The sequence below is a fragment of the Rhinopithecus bieti genome, unplaced genomic scaffold, assembly GCF_001698545.2.
Source record: "Rhinopithecus bieti isolate Rb0 unplaced genomic scaffold, ASM169854v2 scaffold_2314, whole genome shotgun sequence".
Lineage (NCBI taxonomy): Eukaryota > Metazoa > Chordata > Mammalia > Primates > Cercopithecidae > Rhinopithecus > Rhinopithecus bieti.
The window spans coordinates 1,111,152-1,134,395 of NW_016803781.1; positions in this window are offsets into that span (position 1 = coordinate 1,111,152).

Consider the following 23,244-nt stretch of genomic DNA (forward strand, 5'->3'; position numbering starts at 1 on the left):
GGCGGTGGTGGTGATGGTGATGATGGTGATGATGATGGTGATGTTGCTGATGGTGGTGATGGTAACGATGATGATGATGGGGATGGTGATCATGATGATAGTGGTGTTAATGGCGATGGTGATGGTGATGATGGTGGTGATGGTGATGATGGTGATGGTGATGGTAATGATATGGTGATGATGATGGTGATGATGATGGCGATGGTGATGATGGTGGTGATGATGGTGATGATGATGGTGATGTTGCTGATGGTGGTGATGGTGATGATGATGGTGGTGGTGGTGATGATGATGATGGTCATGGTGATGATGGTGATGGTCATGGTGATGATGGTGGTGATGGTGATGATGATGGTGATGATGATGGTGGTGATGGTGATGATGGTGATGGTGATCATGATAATGGTGGTGTTAATGGCAATGGTGATAGTGATGATGGTGGTGATGGTGATGATGATGGTGATGATAATGGCAATGGTGATGATGATGGTGATGGTGATGATGATGATGGTGATCATGATGATGGTGGTGTTGATGATGGTGGTGGTGGTGACAACTAATTTTTATTGAGTGCTTACTATGTGTCCAGCCCCATGTGAGGCTTTATCTGCCCTCACTTAATTCTTCCAGTTCTCTTTGATGTGGGCACTATTCTTATCCCAACTGAACAGTTGAGAAAAACAAGGCAAAGCAAGGGGTAAGATTTTGCCCAATGCCACCCAGCTCATAAGTGGGAGGTAGAGCCAGGAACCCTACACAGGCAGTTTAACTACAGGACTCCCTCCTCCACTCAGCCCATGCTTTTCCCTGAGGTGTGTGTGTGTGTGTGTGAATGCACAAAGCACTCGGTCCAACCCACTGTGGAAGTTATTTGCAGTGATAAATAACACATGTAACAGAAGCTTATACAAATCGTTAGTGGAGGATTTACATGGTGATGGCTGGGGGGCAATGGCCTGTGACTGGTACCTGTAGCTGTTAGCACTCTGCAAAATGATGGTGTCGCTTCCCCACCACAGCCTGCAGCTCTCCTCATTGGTGCTGGTAGTCCAGCTCAGCTTGAGGCCAACCGCCATTTACTCTGAGACTCCAGACACCATGATCCCCTGATGGGCTATCACGGACCCCACCAAGGGGTAGTAGGAGTGGCAAACCCCCTCAAGGCAATGTCAACCAAATGTTAAGGTGGTGGGAGTGGAAGATGAAGCACAGGAATCTGAGTCAGACATTCATTCATTCACTGATCAGACACTTACTGAGCACTTACTACGTGCCACGCAGTAAGCCAACAAATGAGCAGAGCACAGTAAGCTGAGCTGGTGCCTCTGTGGGAAGTTTACTGGAAGAGAATAGATTAAAATTTAATAATACAATAGAAGGAAACACTGTTGTATGAGCATATACAATACACGGACCTGACCCAGACAACTGGAGATATAGATGGGGATGGGAGAGACTTGCACAAAACAGTGATGCTTGACCTGAGGTTTGGGAGAGCAGAAGGTGAAAAGCATCTGAATAGGCAAAGGGAGTATATCATATGCAAAGGTTCCAAGTTGCCAAGAGATGACTTGTATGCCTGAAGCTCAGAGACTGAGCAAAAAGAAGGGTAGAGAGATGGGTTTGGAGAGATAAGCAGGAGGAAGCTCTCACGGGGCATTGTGGCCATTGTGGATGATGCTATAGGCTTAGCCCTAGAATCAGTGGAAGAGAAAGGTATGCACTAACTCGATCACATCAGGTCTGTACGTTTTGAAACCCCTTTGCTGTGGAGTGAAGGACCAATAGGTGGGGTGGCCAACATGGACTCAATGAAACCATTAAGGAGACTCATCCGGTCACCGCATAGGAGGCATTAGCGGCTTGGCCAAATCTCTGGGGAATTTGGTTCAAATTCCAGTTCTGACATTTACAGGCTCAGTGACCTTTGGCAAATGACTTTCTCTCCCTGAGGCTCAGTGTTATCATCTGTAAAATGAGGATGATACTACTTGCCATGCAAGGCATTGAGAAAGTGCCGTAAGATAGTAACTGTCATAGCCCAGCTGGGGAAAGGAAATCAGAAGGAGCTGCTGCAGACTGCAGTTAAGTTCTGCACCTCTTCCCCCCATCCTTCTACTATCTGATCGTGGAATAACCTAACTCTCTCCTTGTATTTGTTTCCTTTTTAAGAGATCTACAGGAGACACCATCATCTCAGAGGAAGGTCTTGTTTTCTTGTTTTTTGGTTTTGTGTGTGTGTGTGTGTGTGTGTGTGTGTGTGTGTGTGTGTGTGTTACAGGGTCTCACTCTGTCACCCAGAATGGAGTACAGTGGTGCGATCTCTGCTCACCGCAACCTCCGCTTCCCAGGCTCAAGCGATTCTCCTGCCTCAGTCTCCCAAGCAGCTGGGATTACAGGCACCTGCCACCACACCCAGCTAATTTTTGTATTTTTAGTAGAGGCAGGGTTTCACCCTGTTGGTCAGGCTGGTCTTGAACTCCTGACCTCAAATGATCCACCTGCCTGGGCCTCCTAAAGTGCTGGTATTACAGGTGTGAGCCACCGCGCCCGGCCAACCAGACGTTTCTTAAGAGTCATCCCAGCTCTGAGGTTTAACCACTCGTTGGCTTGACACTCAAGGCTTTCCACAATCCAGTCCCAGCTACCAACCCCCTGGGGGGCCATCTTCCCACTGTAAGCAAGGACAGTAGAGGGGAGATGGAAGGATAGTCTTTGAACCCAAAGAGTTTAAAGATTGCCATATTCCTTGCTATATCCATGACACCTGACACAACATAGGTGATCGATTTCTGGTGTTGGACTGAAATAACACAATAAAATCCAGGGCTTTCTGGACAAGTGTATCTTAACGGAGTTAGTAGCATCTCCTAAGGGGAATTTTAGGAAAGTAGGATGTGAAGCTTTTTCTATTATCTTATCCCAGTGGTTCTCAACAAGTGGATATTTTGCACCCTCAGGAGACATTGGCAATATCTAGAGATATTTTTGATTGTCACAACTTAAGGGAGAGATGTTTCTGGTATCATAGAAACCAGGGATGCTGCTAAACATCCCACAATGCACAGGAAAGACCCCTACAATAAAGTCTTAATCTGATCCAAGATGTCAATGGTACTAAGGTTGAGAAGATCCGTCCTAGTAATTGGGGAGAATTACATCAGCAATGCAGGACATGCAACTCCCAAGACAGTCCCACACCAAGAAGAATGGCCCAAGTGCCTCAGGAATTTTAAGTGCCCTTCTGGGCATTCATGTAGATATAATTCCTGCTTAACAATTATCTGAGCCTAGAATTTAAATCCATATTACATACAACTAAGTATTTTGGCACAGGTTTGCTTTACATGGGATTGTCCTTGAATGTAGTTGCAGCGTAAACTGGGGGAAGGGAATACTTTGTTTTACCCAAAACCCCATCGAGAGTTGTTTTTCACTTTGGAAAATCCAAGCATTGACCTCAATGTTGATCGTGGAATGTGAATTGCTGCCTGCACGTCTGTGTCAGTCGACTTTTGCAGTCCTATTCACAGTGACACTACCCATATATGTGAATATACCAATTTAGTTCTTATTTCAAAATGTCAAAAATAGAGAAAAAAAATGTTGACAATATTCAATTGAATATTTGTCTGAAATTTCAACTTACTCATTATAAGTAGACACAAGCATCAGACCACTTCATTTTGCTTCCTGGCATATAGTGGTTTTTTATAATTTACATATTAAAATAGATATCATTTTATTATAAATTGCTTTCATTTTATTCTTCCTTTACAGTACAGTTAGGGCATTATATCAACTCTTTTGAAATTACATGTGTATGTAGATGAAATGTATGATTTTCAATTCATAATAGTGAAGTGGAGGTTATAATGTGTATAATGAAAACAGTATGTGTGGTCTGGTAAGGCAGAGTTTCGCTGTCTAATTCCCAAATTGATAGGTCAACATTGCTATTGAAGTCGTAGAAGTCAGAGACTCTAGGCATACTGCAGTTCACACTCAGTAAAGAATCTCCCTGCATCACACATACATTTTAAATGTTCTATAGAACATTCATGAAGGTAAACCTTTGTTTGTAAACACCTGAGTCTAGCTATTTTATCAGTCAGTTTGCTGTGTAACAAGTAATCCAAAAAATCTCAATGACTGGCAAAAAGCATTTATTTTTCTTACTCACGAGCCCTACAGATTGACTGCATTTGACTCTAGGCTGCTTCACCTGTCTCTCTTCTTCCATAGACCAGCATCTACCTGGGACATACTGTTCTCATGCAAATAACAGGAGTGCAAGAAGCCAAGGCAAACCACATAGTATATATAAATCTTCCCTTTGCATTATGTCTGCTCAGGGACCATTGGTCAAATTAAGTCACATGACCAAGTCCAGCAACAACTGGATGAGGAAATAAGCCCCACCTCTAGTGGGAGGGGCCTCAAAGTCACATGGCAAAAGGCAGAGGTACATGGAAGCTTTAAACACTGGGAACAAAACTCAATAATCCAACCTAACTCTGTTTTGTATCTAAACACAAATTAACTGTCACAGTTATTATTTTACATGCTTAGCAAAAGTTTGTTGGATAAATGCTTTCACCACAGAGTGTGAAAATAGCACAAAACTCTGAAGGGGGAAAGATGAGGGCTGGTAACCCACTTGTCCCAATCTTCATATTGAAAACTCACTATATGTCAGACTCCATATCTGAGCTGTTTTTGTCCTCACAACAACTTGAAGAAACAGAAATGATTGTCTTCATTTTCACAGATGAGGAAATGGAGGCTCAGACAGGTTAAGAAAGTCACTCAATGTCACACAGCTCATTAATGTTGGAGCCAGCATTCAAACTTATGCGTGCATGACTCCAAAGCCTGCATGCTTTCTATTTCATCAGGACATCGCTCTGTGGATTAGGAGAACCAACCCAAACCCAGTTTCTCCCAGAAACCCCTAGATATTGGACCTAGGCTTTAACACTGGCCTAAGTCATTTCTAGTCGTGGAAGGCAAGTTGAGTCACTGGGACATGTGACATTTATTTAGTTACATATCTTTGGTGGGAGGTTTCGACGACCATTAATGTAGTGTGTCTGCATGGCTAGTTTACATGCTACTTCTTGTTATTGCTGTCTCTATTCCATGGCCCTCACACTCAATTTCAATTCAAAGTTTGGCAGTCAAGGTGTCAGGGCTAAAAAATGGAATGGCCTCCCTCCGAAATGAAATAATTTTGTTGTTCAGTTCCAAGCGATTTTGTAATTTCATGCTTGTGTATGATAATTTTATGCTGTCCTGCCTCACGTAACTCAGTTCTGGCAGATCCTGACAGGTGATAAATACAATCTTTTCCGCCCCGCATGCGACAGGCCAGTGCGAGGGGGGAGAAAAAAATGGCAATTTCACATCTGAGGCCAATGCACAACTGGAGTCAGCAGCAGCCCCATTCTTTCATAATTTCACGCCTGGATTCCAGCCGGCACCACCTCTGTTGTGGCTGAAGGACCCACAGGTCAAGGAAGCCTTCCTGAAAATAGAATGGTATTGGCAAGGGCCATGGAATTGGAGGGTAAGGAGGGGAAGAGGAGAAAGTTATGACTTTGGGCCCGCCCTGGGCTGGCGCACTGTGGGCTGGCAATCTTCAATTTATGGTGCCACTTCTCACCCACACACTGTCCTCTGAGTGCTCCTATTAAATGGTAGCCTTTTGGAGGCATGATTTTTACAAATCTGTTAAATCTTTGAAGGACAGTCATTTCCAATAAAAAGAGGGAAGGGGAAGAAAAGAGGGAGGAGAGAGGCAAGAAGGGGAAGATAGAGAAAGGGAGAGGGCAAGAGTGAGATAGAAAGAGGAGACAGAGACCAGGAGATGAGTCCTTAACATTTATCAGCAAGCACTGCATTTTTATAACTGCTCCCTGGTATTGTTCCCCCAAAAAAAAAATGTTCCTCTTTCTGAGAATGAATGAGTCAAAAATTATGAGGGAAATGTCAATGATACAGAAGGATGTAATGGTGGCTGCTGAAATGGAAGTGGGGCAAGGACATTAGGATTGACAACGAGGGAGATCAGTGTCCTCTTTACTGTCATGGCCAACCTAAAGGGCACTCCATGCCCTCCCATCCTGCCCCCACTCCGCCTTTTCCAGGGAGGCTATTTTCTTGCTAAAGGGAGGGCAAGGGAATATTTTGGTTTAAGCTGGAAGAAGCTCAAGAGAAGACTCATCAGTATTAACAACAATTAATAATAACTACAATTTATTGAGCACCAACTGTGTGCCAGGAAATATCCCCAATAGTCTGCACGCTGGATTTCTCTCAATTTTTCAATGCCTCTCAAGAATAAAGTCTACAAGATGCCCACTTTATAGATGAGAAAAGTGGGATTCAAAAGTCTAACCAAGTTGGCTAAGGTCACAGCATTCGTTTCCCAGGGCTGCCATAGCAAATTATTAGGTTGGCACAAAAGCAACTGCGGTTTTAATGGCAAAAACCACAGCTGCTTTTGCACCAGCCTAATACTACAAACTAGGTGGCTTAAAACAACAGAAATTTACTCTCTCATGGTTCTGAAGGCTAGAAGTTGGAAATCAGGAAGTTAGCAGGGTTGGCTCCTTCTGGAGGCTCTGAGAGAGAATCTGTACCAAGTCTCTCTCCTAGCTTCTGGAGGGGGCAGCAGTCCTTGGCTTGCAGGCTCGTTACCCCAGTCTCTGTTTCCATCTTCACATAACATTCTCCTCTGGGTCACTGTCTTCCCTTCTTCCTTTCTCTTCTAAGTGTAGGGGCAAAGGGAAAATTTCCTCTTCGCCCTCTGAAACTTCCCTGAAAGTTAACTGACAAAAGCCAGATGAATAGAAGAAAAGGCATACGAAATTTATTTTAATGCACAAAAACAGGAGAATCACAAGACAATGATTCCCCAATAACCTAATGAGGTAGGGAAGCTTATGTATCCTGTTTCACAGGGGCAGAGGGAGTTAGGGAATGTCTATAATACTTTCAAGGGTCAGCTAGTGATTATTAGGGGTAAGGAAGGGACAGAAATTAACTTGTAAATTTGAATAAGCCCTAGAGACAGACATTATCTTGTGAAAAAGTCCCTCCAGGTACGATTGCACTCCTCAGTCTTCTTTTCTGAGATAGATAATGAGATTTCAGAAAGGGGAGGAAGGCAATTGTGTTTCTTTTGGAAAGAAGCTTTTTCTGACAGATAAGGAAATTCCAGAGAGAGTCCCTTCCTGGGCTTGGGGTAGGAGAGAAAAGAAAAGGTGGGAGGGAGTTCGATTCTGACTTTCATTCTCTGTGTGTCAAAGCACCAGTCTTTGGGGTGTGGCCTTCTGAGCCCCAGCATAAATTTAGATTTAGGGTTTATTTTAATCCAGGATAATATCATTGGGAGATTCTTACCTTAATTACATCTGCAAATGATCTATTCCAAATAACGTCCCGTTCTGAGGTTATAGGAACACATATATTTTAGGGGGGCCATTCAACCTCTTACAGTCACACAGTTCTGAAGTGGCAGAGCTACCGTGCTTACTTAATCACTAGGCCAGGGGTGTCCAATCTTTTGGCTTCCCTGAACCACATTGGAAGAAGAAGAATTATCTTGAGCTACACTAAAAATACACTACACTAATGATAGCTGATTACAAAAAAAATTACAAAAAAATCTATAATGTTTTAAGAAGGTTTACAAATTTGTATTGGGCCACATTCAAAGCTGACCTGGGCCACATGTGGCCTACAAGCCATGGGTTGGACAAGCTTGCAATAGACTCAACTGCCTTCCATTATGAGCTTTTCATACTGCAGGGCACAGTGAGTTGTTGGTTTCACCACTAGGAGGGGACAGGTTGGAGAGGAGACAGATTTAAAAGAAGCGTGCTTGACTTCCAAATTCTTTGTCCACTTTGAGGAGGCATACCACATTTCTTCCCTTTATGGACATCTAGGTTGGACTTCGAGTTTTTAAAGTCACTTTATTAATATGATTTCCATGCACTTTAGAGTGGAGAGAGGTCTTCAAGGTCTTATAGATGAGAGGACCATGTCCATGGAATCAAATGTTGGGTCATCTTCAGGATCAACACAAGGACACTGACACTGGATGTGTACTGAGATTGTTTTATGGCTCCTCATGAAGCTCCATCCACTAACCCTCCAAATACCCTAATGACACCATTATCCCATTTGACACAGGAGAAAAACCAAAGTCCCTTGCTCAGGGGCACATAGGTCGTAAGAAAGCAGACAATAGATTTGACCTAAGTTAGTTCAACTCCAAAGGCTGGGCTCTTTTTGCCCCCACTAGACTGAAGTCATTTTCTCGAACTCAGAGCTTCCTTAGCACATAGGGGTCACTATGCTCTCAGAAAATCCACCTGCACCTCCCCTTCATATCATGGGTCATTGAAACCTGTGGAAACATTTCCACATCCACACTTTTACCTAGGCCCTTGGATCATTAACCCCCTTCATAATGATGCAGGTTATTAGGGCAGCATTGCTCTATGCTCATAACAAAAAATGAAAGCTTGAAGACTGGAGTTGGGAGATAGCAGTGGGCAGACCAGATGTGATCCCTGCCTTCATGGAGCTTGTAGTCCAGTAAGTAAGACAGAAGATAAAAAAGTAAACAAAATATAGGCCGGGTGCGGTGGCTCAAACCTGTAATCCCAGTACTTTGGGAGGCTGAGGTGGGCGGATCATGAGGTCAAGAGTTTGAGATCAGTCTGGCCATCATGGTGAAACAAGGTCTTCACTAAATATACAAAAATTAGCCAGGCATGGTGGTGGCACGTGCCTGTAGTCCCACCTACTCGTGAGGCTGAGGCAGGAGAATCGCTTGAACCTGGAAGGGCGGAGGTTGCAGTGAGCCAAGATCGGGCCACTGCACTCCAGCCTGGGTGAGAGAGCGAGACTCTGTCTCAAAAAAATAATAATAAAATAAACAAAATATAGCTGTAAATAGTTCTAAATATTATGAAAGATTCATGGACTGGTTGCTACTATAAGGAACATACTTGAAGGGGCATGATGGTGAAGCTGAGTTTTGAAAGATGAATGATGGTCACATTTTAGGAGGGGAGGGCATCCCCTCCCAGAATAAGTAGCATTTCGGAAGGTCCTGGGGTAGGAACAGTCTTGATATATTCAAGGAAATAAAAAAATACTCGAGTACTGGGGCACAGGAAGCAAGGGGAAGTGGAAACAGAATGATGTTAGGAGTTCAGTGATAAGAAGAACTGGTCTTTGGGTCAGGGGTAGGATTTGGTACTCCATCCACAGGAAGCCATTGAAGCATTTTAACAGGTGGAAGACAGGATCCTGGTTATGTTGTTTTAGAGGAGAGTTCCACTGTGCTGGTAGAGAAAAGGCAGGGGCAGGAGGCAGGAATAGAATAAGCACAGAGATCTGGTAGGAGACTCACTGCCTCCCAGGAGTGAAATGATAGTGGCTTGGGCTGGAGTGGAGCAACACAGATAGTAGGTTGGGCTCAGACCCTAGAGATATCCAGAGATGAATCTGAAGACAGAACTGACAGGACCTGCTGATGGATTCATTAGATGTTCCAAGGAGGGGGAATAATTCACATGAAAGCCCTCTTTTTATACTCCTGGGTTTCTTAGAAAACATCAGGAGTTTTTTTTTCCAGCTACTAGAATTTCCATAAGAAATTCTCCACTCCAAGACAACATGCTGATGTCTCAGGAAAGTTTTATAAGTGATTCACAGCAAACACACAACTCCAGCACCAGCCTAAAAGCAAGAGTGATAGGTTCCTGGTGGCTCACTTCCCAGTGCCAGGTGGACCCTCAAAGCAGGCCAGAGGGGTGGCCTTATATCACCCAGAGCCTCCAGCAGGAAGTGCCAGCTTAGAAATTTGCCTTCAGAGGTCTGGGCACGTTTCCTACAAACCAGCCTTACTCTCTCCTTTGAGGACGGTCTCAAATAAATCGTTCCTTGTCAGCTTGTTTTTGGGACTGTCAGCCTCTGCAGGATTAAAGGCTTCTGCAGAAAGCCCCCAGTTTCATTTTGTGATCAGAAGTGGGCTTGTTCTTCCTCCAGGGCTCTGGGCATTGGTAGGTATGTCAGCCGTGAGGTCCCATGCCATCATGGGGTCACTCAGAGTCAGGCAATCTTGAGTGTCTGGCTTGGAGAAGTAATTAAAGATATGGGGAAACCAAGCCCCAAGGTGATCCAAAAATTTGCCCAAAGTTATGCAACAATTGTAGCTCCTTCGTGGAAAGGACATGGTGACATCTGCCTTGGGAAACATCAGGAAGAAAGGTTTCCTAGAGAGCCTACCGGTGTGTAAACAATAATGGCATCTGGTCTTCATTATCAATGCATCCCTAGATCATAGTACAGGGGGCTGCAGGGAGTAGGTTCTGTCAGTATTTGTTGGAGGAAATCTTAACATTTACTGAGGACTTACTCATGGGTGTCAGGTCTTTATTCCACTCTCATTTGTTTGTTTGTTTGTTTGTTTGTTTGAGACAGAGTCTCACTGTCATCCAGGCTGGAGTGCAGTGGCTTGATCTCGGCTCACTGCAACTCTCTGCCTCCCAGGTTCAAGCGATTCTCCTGCCTCAGCCTCCCAAGTAGCCAGGACAACAGGCACGCACCACCAAGCCTGGCTAATTTTTGTATTTTCAGTAGAGACAGGGTTTCACCATGTTGGCCACGTTGGTCTTGAACTCCTGACCTCGTGATCCACCCACCTCGGCCTCCCAAAGTGCTGGGATCACAGGCGTGAGTTCATTCCACTTTTTAGTTAATTGTATCTGAGGAGAAAGAAAGGAGTGAGTAGAGCTGGGATGTGAACCCCATCCGCTTGGCCCCAGAGTCAGTGTTCACATTGCCACCACCTCAACAGGAAGCAGAGCTCACTCACAAATCTACAATACATTCGATAGTTATCTCACCCAATACGAAGGTAAAGTAACCATATTCTGTGTTCCAGCCCAGTGATCACCATGATGAGCAGCAGGGCCACATGGCCATCCAGCCCTGCAGTCAACGCATAAGGCTTCACTTTGCCATGGGACGTTTTACTGGGGCCTCAGTTTCTCTATCCAGAAATATGAGAGAGACAAAACAGTTGTCTTGCCACATAAATGTGCTTTACATATAAAAGGACCATAGAGAAGAAAAATGTTTTACCAACTGGAAAGTGCTTATGTACACGGGCAGATTCTGATTATTTTAAAGGCTCTTTTGCATCTCAAAGCCCTTATCTATGCTGCTCCCCGTATGTGCGCCCTACCCCAACCCCTTCACCTGGGAAACTCTGACCCCTTCCTGAAACTTTCAAACTGACTCAAAATCTCTACTGGGGACTTTTATTGCACTGTTTCTCTCCTCCAAACTGACATCATTTTTCTAATAACTTGATCATTATCTGAATTCCCATGACACAATGAGCTTGGCAAGGCCAAGATCACGTCAGGTTCAGTCTACTCCATATACTCATCTTGTCATTAATTAATTGTGTGTTGAGCAGATACTCATCTAGAGTGGAAGATACAGTAATCACAGAACAAAATTCCTGACTTCATGGAGCTGGCATGTGGGATGACAAAAAATAAACAGTAAAATACAGTGTACTGGCAGTGCGTGATAAATGCTATGGAGAAAAATAAAGCCGAACAACGTAAATCTTTATTGACTGGCAAACGATCACAATGATCTGCTTGCTCATTCAGCAGTCTTACTGGTCTGCAAGATCCTTCAAGGCAGAGGCTGTGTTTGGCTTGTTCATTTCTGTAACCCTGATGACTAGTAGCACAGTGCCTAGTACCTAGAAGTTATTCAATAAATACTTGATGATTTAATGAATAAATGAATAAACAAAAAATGAAGCAGCCAATCAATCAAATAGATGAATAAATAGAAAGATGGGTGGATGGATGGACGGAGGGATAGATGGGTGGATGGAGGAATATATGGATGGATGGATGGATAGATGGATGGATGGATGGATGGATGGACAGGTAAATTGGTGAATGGGTTGATGGGTGATTGTGTAGACGGATGGGTGAGTAGATGAGTGAATAAAAGGATGGACGAATGTGCAGGTAGATGGGCAAATGGATGGCTGGCTGGCTGGCTGGATGGATGGATGGATGGATGGATGGATGGTTGGATGGATAGATGGATGGATGGATGGTTGGACTGAGGAATAGGTAATTGATAGATGAGTGAAGGAGTGAGTTGGTGGTTAGATGAGCGTCCACAGACATTTAGAGGGATAGATGAAGAGTAGGAACATAAACCTGATGTTGAGTCACGTAATCTTGGAACCTAAAAACTGACATTGGAGTAAACAAAAGGTAAATATTTCCCATGGATAAAAACCATAGCAAGGTGGTCCAGGGTAAATTCATAAACACACAATGATAAAATTGACATCAAGTCACACATGGTGGCTTCATAGAAGTTTAAGTACACTGCTGGGTTCTTATGGTCTCAAAGCCTATAACTCACAGGTGACTCCATGCGTGCCAGTCATCAAGGAGCCCTTTCTCCTCAGGGCCACTTTCCTGACATCAACTTGAGGAATGTGGTGTGGTGAGAGAGGCCAGGTTTGGAGTCAGAAATTCAGGTTGGCTCCAAGCTCTGCCACTTGCCAGCTGTGTGGGCTGGGGTGGATACTTTCCTTCTCTGAGCTTGGCTCCCTTGTGGCCAAACTAATCACAACCTATTAATGTGATTGTGGGATTAAATGCAATGCAAAAGTGTTAAGTGCTCATCCTAGGCTGGGCATATAGTAAGTGCCCAGTTAGCCCCCCAGATGTTCTATTGCTACATCACAGTGGATTTAACCTGTTCCCCATTGTTCCCATTTGGGTCACTTCCAATTTTTTCTATTTTAAACAACACAACAGAAATGCTTGTAGTCAATGCTTTGCATATGCCCATGATTAATCTTCTAAGGTAAAAGCTTCCAGAAGTAAAAGCTACTGAATCAAAGGAAATGAATGTTTTTACAGCTTTTGATACATTGAGCCAAAAAGTAGAAGGGAACTCTTGTAAATATCATCCCACAAGCATTAGTGAATGTTGGAGCTGCCAGATTTTGGGATTGCCCTGTTAAAGTCCAGGACACAGCCCAGGGAGTTTCAGATCAACTATTTAAGTTCCCTTATTGTGCAGATGGGAAAACTGAGGTCCAGAAACAGGTGGAACATAACAGTAGTAATGAAAGCCAGCATTTATTTGGACTGGGAATGCTTTGCTAAGCTCCTTCTGTGCGTTGGACTATCCCCAGCTCCCAACACTTCTCCAGAGTAAGAGTCATCATCCCTCTACACAGGTGAGGAAATGAGGCCCCTGGAGAAGTTAAGCAGCTAGCTCTCCTAAGCAGTGAGGCTAGGATTTGAACACAAGTGTTTAGAGCCGGGCAGCCTGGGCTCTAAACACTTGTTCTGCAGAATCCCTGACTCCAAAATCAAGAACTGAATGGACATTAGACTTGAAGGGCAGAGTGTGGGGGAGTCCAGCAGGAAAGGGGAGAACTTGTTTCAGTATGAGTTCCCTGAATCCCTTCACCCTTCAGGTTCCCAGTAAACCAACATCCCTGGCCATAGGTAAATTCATGCCTGTCTGGGCCATGAAGTGGGTGGCACTGCCAGCTTCCAGATCCCCAGTGCTCCCATGAGTAGATTCCCAGAGCCACTCACATAGATCTCAGCTCCAGTGTTTCCGCACATGTTGGTTCTACTCTGCCCTCTGGTATGGCATATGCTAGAAGAAGGTCAAGGAGGGACTTCTTTGGATTGCCCTTGTCTGCCCATTTTGGAGTTGCAGCTGTCTTCCTACCACTTGGAGGCCACCAGAGGAATTATGAAACCTGTGGCAGATTCTTAAGCAACTTTGTGACACCCCAAGGAGGAACAACAGAAGGACTTCTTATCCTAACTCTGCCATTCCCTTGCGGTGTGACTTTAGAAAACCAACTTAACCTCTCTGGGCAGCCCTTCCCCATCTCCAGCATCAAAAGAAACACCCATAATATTCCCATTGGCTCTACCCTACTTCCATAAAAGGCCTTAGATACATGATCATCCCAATGACAAACTTCCCACCAAATCCAGCCTTTGCCAGAACTAAGGACCTTTGCCACTACTGCATGCCACAGTGTCCCCTTTCCCACCACCACACATTTGGAAATTAACTTCATAACTTTCCATTTTGCCATCACACCATGAGTAACCATAAATCACCATCGGTTTGGGTTGCATATTTTTACACATCGTCCTTTTAATGTCTCTCAGAAAATATAAATAAAGCATACATAACCATTAGAACTCTCTGAATCCTGAAAAGTACATAAGAATTTATTTGTCTCCATGTGGATCATATATATTGTATTAAAACCGCATAAAGGGGTTTAATAAAATGGCAAAAAGAGAGGCAGGAGCGTGGCATCTCGGGCGACGGCGAGAGGTGGAAGCGATCTTTCTTTGATGCCTGTTAAATGTTCCAACAGATGAACCCTATATTCTGCCAGGAAATGAGTTTGCCACCGGCCTATTGGGCCTGTCGTAAGAGGTTGGTCTCACCACGGTCATCCCTCTTTCTGGCTCAGCAATACATTATACCGCCTCAATTTTTCATTCCTTGCTGCCCGAAATGCAAATTTCTTCTCTGTTGTTTATATTAGGTTTTCAAATATATGGAAATCCAGAGATCTGCAGGGAAATGCCAGGGCCATGGAGGCACTAGATCTGTCTTTTTTCCTCTGACTGACTTCTTTCCATCACTTACAGAAAGTGTGATGGGAGTTGAGCATAGGGTACAGGGCATCAGGACAGAAAAGTGCCCCCACCCCAGTGTTAAGGGCAGCTTTTTTTTTTTTTTTTTTTTTTTTTTTTTTTTTGTGAGACACAGTCTCACTCTGCCACCAAGACTGGGGGCAGTGGTGCAGTTTTGGCTCACTGCAACTCTGCCTTCTGGACTCAAGTGATCCTCTCACCTTAGCCTCCCGAGTAGCTGGGACTGTAGGTGTGCACCATCATGTTCAGCTAATTTTTGCATTTTCTATAGAAACAGTGTCTTGCCATGTTGCCTAGACTGGTGTCAAATTCCTGGGCTCAAACTATTCACCTGCCTCCGCCTCCCAGAATGCTGGGATTATAGGCATGAGCCACCATGCCCTGGCCAAGGGCAGCTTTTGAATTCATGGATTTGCTTTGAGCCTCGAAGGGCTGAGTGGCCTCATTAATTGCTGTTGCTGAGTGCCCATCATGGGCCAGCAACTAGCTCCTCTGTAGCAGAGTTGAGATCCTCAACCTCTGCCTAGGCAGAGATGATGGGGAAGATTCCTGCATGAGGCAACAGGAACATATTCAGCACTCACTGGGTACCAGGGACTGTGACACACAGCAGCTAAAGCCTAACGGTTCCTTGAGTTCTTCTTGCATGCAGACACAGTGAGAAGCATTTTGCACAAGCATCTTATCTCATCATCCCCACGATCCTATGGAGTAAATTTATCACTTCAGTTTGGCAAATGAGGAATGATGGTTTTACATAATATGTGTCAACACCACACAGCCAAGGAGGGCAAAGGTGAGTTTCGAACTCTGCTCTTATAAGTGCCAGCTCTCAGATTGTTCTACACCAAGAATCAGCAAAATCTCACTGTAGAGAGCCAGATTAGAAACATTTTAGGCTTCAAGGGCCACAAGGTCTCTGTTGCAACTACTCACCTTTGCCATCATATTGCAAAAGCAGCCCTACCTTGATGAACAGTCATGTATTAACAAATGAGTGTGACTGTGTTCCAATAAAACTTTATTGACAAAAACAGGCAGTGGGCCAGATTTGGCTCATGGGCTGCAATTCACTGATCCCTGTTCTCCCAAGGCTGCCCCTGATGTGACAGGGAGCATTTGATATTCCACAGTGATTCAACAAGATTAGTTTACAGATGCTGACCTTCTGGAAACTAACTGGGTTCCCCAGGAAATGTCATCATTGTCAGCATGTTAGGTATAATCTTGTTTCAACTTCACAGCAACCCAACAAAGTAAGGATTTTAATCACACGCATTTTACAAGGGAAGAAGCAGGCTCAGTGAGTGCTCATGTTCAAGTTCACACACTGAGGCAGTAGTAGACCTGGGTTTTGAAACCACTGGTCAGGGTGGTTTGGAGACAGTGTGACCACAATCAGAAGCTGCTTCTGGTGGGAGGTAGAACGGCTCAGGGAGTCAGAGGCACAACCCAGGCAGGCAGTGGAACAGGATGGGCCTCAGCTGTAAGTCCTTATGACCAGAGTGGGTGTGGCAGTCCCCTCAGCACTGACCCTTCTCATAATGACCATGGCCAGAATGCAGTAAGGCAGCCCCAACCCACAGCAAAAGAGGCTGGAAATGCGGCCTTGCTATAGGTCTAGATGGAATGGAAAATTAGTTTGCTGAACAATTAGATAACCTTTCTTTACCTACAATGCTAGCCATTATGGAGTAATAGAGAAAGGAACAGGGCATGACTCCAGCCCTCAAAGAACCACAAATTCTGGGTGGTGAGGCACAGGCACAGCACTGGAGTGGCCAAACTGGATATGGTGCAAAGCCTACTCTTTAAAAAAGCAAAGACACAGGTCAGAATCACCCTTTCCCTGAACGTCTGTTTGTGCCTCTGGCTGGTCACTGAGGCCAGTTCACAGAGATACTGCAACCCTAGTCAATCACCGGCATCCCAACTTCAAAAGCAGATGAACTGTGGAGGTAAATGAATTAGCATTCATTAAGGGTTGCATATGAGCTAGGAACTAGAATCTTAAACCCTCCTCAAGCCTCATGTTGGCCCCCATGGACATGCATAATTTTCTTTATTTCATCAATGAAGAAACTGGAGCCCAGAGAGGTGAAGCCATTTTTGCAAAGTCACCCAGTGAAGAAGTTAAAGGTTGAGCTGTGACTAGGCTAGTAGGGGAATTTTTTGGACTCTTAAAAGACGGGCCCTTTTCTCTGCATCACATGGAAAGGAGATTTACAAATGGCCAACAAGCACATGAAAAAATGCTCAACATCGTCTAGACATTAGGTAAATGCAAATCAAAACCACAATGAGATACCACCAGATGCCCATTAGAATGGCTACTATTAAAAAAAAAAAAAGGAAAGGAAATAACAAGTGTTGGCGAGGATGCGGAGAAACTGGAACTCTGCACTGTTTGTGGGAATGTAAAATGGTGCAGCTGCTGTGGAAAACAGTCTGGCAGATTTTCAAAAAGTTGAACATAGAATTATCTTGTCATCCAGAAATTCTGCATCTGGTTATATACCCTAAAGAATGGAAAGCAGTATCTCAAAGAGATATTTGAACTCCAATATTCATAGCAATATATTCACAATAGCCAAAACATGGAAATAACCCGTCCATCAACAGATGAATGAATGAGCAAAATATGATATATCCATGCAACCCATATATGTGGAATATTGTTCAGTAATAAAAAGGAAAAAATTCTGATATACAGTCACAACATAGATAAACCTTGAAAACATTAAGTGAAATAAGCCAGTCACAAAAAGACAAATACCATATGATTCCACTTACATGAGGTACCTAAGGGAGTCAAAGTAGAGACAAAGTGGAATGGTGGTTGCCAGAAACTGAAAGGTAGGGAGGAGGGAAAGGGGTTATTTATTTTTAGGTACAGAGTTTCAGTTTTGCAAGATGTAGAGAGTTCTGGAGATGGATGGTGGTGATGGCTGCATAACAATGTATTTAGTGTCACTGAACTGTATACTTAAAATGGCTAAAATTGTAGATTTTATGTGATGTGTATTGTACCAAAATTAAAAAGAGAGAGAGGGTGAGATGTGTGGTCTCTCTCTCTCTGTCTCTCTCTCTCTCTCTCTCTCTCTCTCTCTCTCTCTTTCCTGAGGGCTCAGAAGGGGTGGAGAGCTGTTGGGGGAAGAGAGCAGAGCCTTAGCCTGGAACCGTGGTTTGAATCTCCATGCTCAGGGTTGATACTGCTGAGCCCTGAGCCCTCGGCTGGCAGCTTCTGCTCTCCAAGCAGCAGTTGGTGCCTCCATTCATAGAAACATTAATTGTCTTTTTCTCCTCTCCATGCTGGATTTGAAAAATGCCCTATAAACTTTAAGGCACTGTTTTCTGCAGTCTTGTCATTTTGCATTCACCTCTTGGTCATAGGAGGTCCGTGCTTCTGCGACCTTGTGGCTGGAGCCAAATGACTTCCCTGCTGAAGGCCCCACCACCACCCACCAGAGCCTTGTTATCCGAATTCTATTTCTGCCTTTTATACCTTTGGCGAGTGTGATGTCTCCTCTGGGGGGTGTGAAAGGGCCTCTGGTGTTCCTCTCTGTGCCAGAACATTGCTCGGCACAGGTGGGGGATACCTAAGGCCCTGAAGATGCTGCTCCTCTGGAGATGGAAATGATGGCAGCAGCTCCCCCAGACAGAGCCCTCTTCCCTTGGGAGGGAAATAAGGGGGCTGCATCTTTGAGGATTCAGATGCTGGAGCCAGGGAAGCAGAGGAGCAGACCCCAGACTGGAGTCTACAACACAGAGCTCCTCTTCACCCCCATAACATCACCAGAGCCAAAAAGTAGGAGCAGAGAGGGCTGCACTAGTCTAAGCCTCACTCCCCTTCACCTGGTGAGATGCTATTTCTATTCTGCTTCCCTACAAAGCATCCCTCGATTCTTTCACGTATTCATTCAATAAACAGGTATGTACTAAGTCCCCATAAAGAACTCCAGCACCTACTGTCATTCTAAGCCTCCTTGTAAAGTGCACAGCCACAGCCTGGCTTCTGGCAAGCCCTCAACACCTCTGCGTGTTCCCCCTGGGAAATGCTATCATCAGAATTTCCCAGGAGCTGTCCCACTCTCTGCAATCACAGACCAGGGCTGCAAACATCTCTTTTCCCTTTCTTCCACCTGTGCTCTCTGGATGGATGCTCCAGCCCGTGAATCCTTGGCTCCTGGTCTCCATATGGGTCCATCCATCATTAGCCAAGGTCAAGTCACAGGTGCCTCCTATCATTTCTCAATTATGGGTGGCCCCTGGGCCAGCACCATAAAGTGGGCTCTGCTTGGCTCATATTAATGAAATATCACGGGCTCCGGGGAAGGAGCCGGGGAAGGAAGCTTGGCAGCTGGCCTCTCTAGGCTTGCAGCTCCTTCTCCAGGTAAAAATGTATTCACTCATTCATTCGACAGATAATTACGAGGCTCCTACATGTGTCCAGGCCAGGCAACATGCCAGTCTCTGGGTAACCAGTAGCAAAAAAGATCCGCATGGATTATGCCCTATGGTGCATGTACACCAATGCAAAGGTCCCCAAACTCCATGACACATCTTTATGACCTGGCGTGATAGTCTGGGTAGGAGGGCCTTCAGACTCCGTAGCAGTGAGAAAAAAGATTTGGGAGTAAGGTGAGCTGGGGGACACATGACAGTTGCCTCATTTCTGAGTTCAGTGAGCATAGATGATGGAAACCAGAGGGAGTGTGGCTCAGTACAGAGGGCCTGTCCGGCTCCAGAAGTAAGAAGACCTGATCTCCAAGCTCCTCTCCAGTGATAACACTCTGATTCTGTGACTTTTGGCTTCTTTGGGGCCTGTCCGTTTTTACAGTAAAGGAAAAAAAAATCGCTTACTCACTGTGTGTTACCAGTTATTTCATGGAATCGTTCCCACCTACTATGCAATTCTTGATGCTAAATAAATGAGGACTGCAAGGTGATGTTACTGGAATGTTTCAGAACCAAAGCTCGCAAAGAAGAGGAAAAGGTCTGCTTTGCATCTTTAAGTTTCCATAATCAAAATCTACCCATTTCTCTACCTGCCTTTATTTCTTCCTTTCTTTGCTTGTTTACTGTGATACAGCGTGGCAAGCCCCTGACATGTGACCAGGTACACAGGAGCCACTCAGCACATGTCTCAGGATGGTGACCGCTGAGGAATAAGAGGTCAGGGCACTGGCACAGGCCAAACACCAGACATACATTTGCCCATCGATTCTCTCAGCACCCCTGCAATCTGGGCATGTTTGCTACTGTTTATGGATAACACTAAGGCTCAAAAACTGGAAGTTACTTTCCAAAATTCTCCAGGCCTCCCTTACTCCAAAGCCCTGGCTCTTCCTGCCACACTGTTCAGAGGAAAGATCTGAGGACAAGACTGGAAATGTGAAAGAGAAATGATAGTACAGGTCGCTGACAGACATGCTTTGCAGAATGCTCACTGTAAACTGTGAGCCCATNTTCCTGAGGGCTCAGAAGGGGTGGAGAGCTGTTGGGGAAGAGAGCAGAGCCTTAGCCTGGAACCGTGGTTTGAATCTCCATGCTCAGGGTTGATACTGCTGAGCCCTGAGCCCTCGGCTGGCAGCTTCTGCTCTCCAAGCAGCAGTTGGTGCCTCCATTCATAGAAACATTAATTGTCTTTTCTCCTCTCCATGCTGGATTTGAAAATGCCCTATAAACTTTAAGGCACTGTTTTCTGCAGTCTTGTCATTTTGCATTCACCTCTTGGTCATAGGAGGTCCGTGCTTCTGCGACCTTGTGGCTGGAGCCAAATGACTTCCCTGCTGAAGGCCCCACCACCACCCACCAGAGCCTTGTTATCCGAATTCTATTTCTGCCTTTTATACCTTTGGCGAGTGTGATGTCTCCTCTGGGGGGTGTGAAAGGGCCTCTGGTGTTCCTCTCTGTGCCAGAACATTGCTCGGCACAGGTGGGGATACCTAAGGCCCTGAAGATGCTGCTCCTCTGGAGATGGAAATGATGGCAGCAGCTCCCCAGACAGAGCCCTCTTCCCTTGGGAGGGAAATAAGGGGCTGCATCTTTGAGGATTCAGATGCTGGAGCCAGGGAAGCAGAGGAGCAGACCCCAGACTGGAGTCTACAACACAGAGCTCCTCTTCACCCCATAACATCACCAGAGCCAAAAGTAGGAGCAGAGAGGGCTGCACTAGTCTAAGCCTCACTCCCCTTCACCTGGTGAGATGCTATTTCTATTCTGCTTCCCTACAAAGCATCCCTCGATTCTTTCACGTATTCATTCAATAAACAGGTATGTACTAAGTCCCCATAAAGAACTCCAGCACCTACTGTCATTCTAAGCCTCCTTGTAAAGTGCACAGCCACAGCCTGGCTTCTGGCAAGCCCTCAACACCTCTGCGTGTTCCCCTGGGAAATGCTATCATCAGAATTTCCCAGGAGCTGTCCCACTCTCTGCAATCACAGACCAGGGCTGCAAACATCTCTTTTCCCTTTCTTCCACCTGTGCTCTCTGGATGGATGCTCCAGCCCGTGAATCCTTGGCTCCTGGTCTCCATATGGGTCCATCCATCATTAGCCAAGGTCAAGTCACAGGTGCCTCCTATCATTTCTCAATTATGGGTGGCCCCTGGGCCAGCACCATAAAGTGGGCTCTGCTTGGCTCATATTAATGAAATATCACGGGCTCCGGGGAAGGAGCCGGGGAAGGAAGCTTGGCAGCTGGCCTCTCTAGGCTTGCAGCTCCTTCTCCAGGTAAAATGTATTCACTCATTCATTCGACAGATAATTACGAGGCTCCTACATGTGTCCAGGCCAGGCAACATGCCAGTCTCTGGGTAACCAGTAGCAAAAAAGATCCGCATGGATTATGCCCTATGGTGCATGTACACCAATGCAAAGGTCCCCAAACTCCATGACACATCTTTATGACCTGGCGTGATAGTCTGGGTAGGAGGGCCTTCAGACTCCGTAGCAGTGAGAAAAAAGATTTGGGAGTAAGGTGAGCTGGGGACACATGACAGTTGCCTCATTTCTGAGTTCAGTGAGCATAGATGATGGAAACCAGAGGGAGTGTGGCTCAGTACAGAGGGCCTGTCCGGCTCCAGAAGTAAGAAGACCTGATCTCCAAGCTCCTCTCCAGTGATAACACTCTGATTCTGTGACTTTTGGCTTCTTTGGGGCCTGTCCGTTTTACAGTAAAGGAAAAAAAAATCGCTTACTCACTGTGTGTTACCAGTTATTTCATGGAATCGTTCCCACCTACTATGCAATTCTTGATGCTAAATAAATGAGGACTGCAAGGTGATGTTACTGGAATGTTTCAGAACCAAAGCTCGCAAAGAAGAGGAAAAGGTCTGCTTTGCATCTTTAAGTTTCCATAATCAAAATCTACCCATTTCTCTACCTGCCTTTATTTCTTCCTTTCTTTGCTTGTTTACTGTGATACAGCGTGGCAAGCCCCTGACATGTGACCAGGTACACAGGAGCCACTCAGCACATGTCTCAGGATGGTGACCGCTGAGGAATAAGAGGTCAGGGCACTGGCACAGGCCAAACACCAGACATACATTTGCCCATCGATTCTCTCAGCACCCCTGCAATCTGGGCATGTTTGCTACTGTTTATGGATAACACTAAGGCTCAAAACTGGAAGTTACTTTCCAAAATTCTCCAGGCCTCCCTTACTCCAAAGCCCTGGCTCTTCCTGCCACACTGTTCAGAGGAAAGATCTGAGGACAAGACTGGAAATGTGAAAGAGAAATGATAGTACAGGTCGCTGACAGACATGCTTTGCAGAATGCTCACTGTAAACTGTGAGCCCATTAGTGGAAAAGGAGATGTTTCGGCTCCTATCCCGAGCATTCTAAGGTTTAGGATTCTAGCAACACTCTGACTGTCCTGACAAAGCAGTCAGAGATAAAGTTAAGGCTCCATCCACCTGGACAGCCCTCACTGAATCATGCATGAGTGACAACTGAAAACAGTAATTAGTATTTACTAGGTACCGAGAACTGTTCACCATATTTTACTTGAATTGATTTCATCTTTATAAGAACTCCAGAAGTTATCACCACTGTTTTACAGATGAGGAAACTGAGACACAGAAAGATTACACAGCCTGTGTGTAATCAAGTGATCATGCTGCTGAGATGCTGGTATGGCAGTTCCTGAACCCTGGTGCTTGGGCCTGGAGCCCAGTGCCTTAACCTTCATGAAATATCATCTCAAATGCACACCAGAAGGAAACTGATCGAGTGAATTAGGGAGTGTCCACCTAATGGAATACTATACAATCATCAAAAGTACTTATAGTTGTTAATATATAGAAAAATGTAGAATGAGAAAGTCAGATACAAAATTACACATTGTATTTTTTTTTTCTTTTCTTTTCTTTTTTTTTTTTTTTGTGAGACGGAGTCTCACTCTGTCGCCCAGGCTGGAGTGCAGTGACCGGATCTCAGCTCACTGCAAGCTCC